Source organism: Tupaia chinensis, unplaced genomic scaffold (genome assembly GCF_000334495.1).
Source record: "Tupaia chinensis unplaced genomic scaffold, TupChi_1.0 Scaffold000097_1, whole genome shotgun sequence".
In the NCBI taxonomy this organism is placed as follows: Eukaryota; Metazoa; Chordata; class Mammalia; order Scandentia; family Tupaiidae; genus Tupaia; species Tupaia belangeri.
The window spans coordinates 1,538,420-1,540,607 of NW_006159559.1; positions in this window are offsets into that span (position 1 = coordinate 1,538,420).

The following is a 2,188-nucleotide window of genomic DNA, read 5'->3' on the forward strand; positions in this document are numbered from 1 at the left end:
GCAGGGGGAACAGTATAGAAAGTAAACATAGATACCAGAGACAGTGTGGGAAGAGAGTGGGAGATGGCAGAGGGTAATCAAGGATGGGGGGAAGAAAACAAAACATACAGGAAAAAAGAAATGGAAAATTATTTGTTGATAATAACATGTATGTTGATGTGCTTGATTGAGATAATATATAGTGTACTCTTGATGGAAAATCTCATTTTGTACGTTGTAATGATGTACAGTGAATGAACATAAACAAATAAATTTAGATTAATAAAAAAGAAAAATCTTAGAACTGGCAAAAAAAAAAAAGAAGTTACCTATAGAAATAGAAACACCATTGTATCTATGGAAACATGTGAATATTCATCTGTAAGAGATGACTAAATAAATTGTAGCATTTCATATTAAAAAAAAGACTCTATGGCTATTTATTTATTTATTTTACAGCTTTTATTTCTTCCATAAGCAAGAGAGAGAGAGAAAGCACTCCCAGCAGAGCCTCAATGCCATTACCCACCCCAGCCACAGCTAGCCCCAGATCACAGGTGCACACATGTGCCTGGCATATTCAGGGTCTCTGAAAGTGAACCTGAAACTTTCCTGTGTGGGTCAGCTTTCCAAAGCATCACATTTTACCCTATGTCACCAAGTAGCCCCTTAAATTCTGAATAATTGTATAGTTGTTTAGATGAGAGGGCGATTCTGATACTAGCCATTCCATCATGAAGCAGAACCAGATGCTCCTGTAGATGCATTTTTATGAATCACTCTAACAAGTTAATAGCAGATTGAATTGAATTTACTAAATACTGAATTATAAATAAAAGTACATTGCAATTGTTCATGCCAGAGGAAATGATAGCTTTGTCTAGCCTTGCAACGATAATGCAAAGTGAGAAAAAGAGATATTTGTGAAAAATGTGGGATATAATATTGATACCATCTTGGTGTGAGATAGCATATGACAATAAAAGTGAGGAGGTTTACGAAATGAAATTTTCTGGTTTGGACTACATGATGAACAGGCATAGCCATTTTGAGAATCTCGTGAGATAGCCAAGGAGAAATCAAGAAAAACAGGGCACATTTATAATGATGATAATGTTCAGAACGCCCTACCTTTTGCTCGAAGTATTCCACTTTCAGTCATTTGATTTTTTTCTGCATTTTTGTGATCTATGGAACATGACAGTGTTCCATAAATAAGGTCGAGTCTAATTTTTCTTTTTATTAGCAATATGTGGCACAGGTGGAGCTAAGGCAAGAAAAACAGAAACAGTTAAGAATGTGTTGATTCAGGAGAGATTAAAAAGTCAGATTCAACTAGAATTAGCAATTGATCATACAGAAAATAAGGACAAGGTAAGGAGAGTCAAATGACTCCCCAGTTTATAGCACGGACATGACATCTGGATAAAACCACTAACAGTAAGACCATTGATCAAAATACAGACTGTGTGAGGACAAGCAGTCTTAGCATATGTAGTGGGTTTTGATTACAGAAGTTGAGTGTTTAGGATGTCCAGGTAAGAAGGATAATTAGTCAGAAATAGCGATCTGAAATTTGTAAAGGAAAAGCAGAAATGGGTATCATGTTTATAATTGATTTTGAATTTTGAAATTTAATTTTTTTCTTTCATTCTTCCTTTTCTGCTATAGGAACAGTAAGTTTGGGGGCTGTACCTTTGGTAGAGAAAGAAAATATTTCTGTGAGCCAAATTCCTCTCTTTTCATTTTATCTTACTCTTAAAGTAAAATCATTTAAAATCAGGTAATACAATATTTATAACAGTATTTAAACATTTTCCTGTTGCTTCTGCATCACTAGAAGAGGAAAATTACTTGGCTGAAATTTCAGAAGCTACAGTAAACCTATATATTACAAATATTAAATTTTTGAATAAGTCTTTACTTTTTGAATTGTAAAATTCAGCTTTTCATAGTATACCTTTTTATCATATATTTTTCAGCAAAATATGTTCCCGTTGCTAATGAAACCAGCAGTTGAGTTAACCCGATCAACACCAAATCTCAAAGTACTATTCGGACTATATATTTTCCTGAGCTGTCTATCTCTAGGAGCTATGTTTTACTTCAAATAAAGCCTTCTATAATTTTTCTAAAACCATTTGAATTGACCCATAATACATTTCCTTAACCCCAATAACATGCACATGCACATGCACACAAACTCACA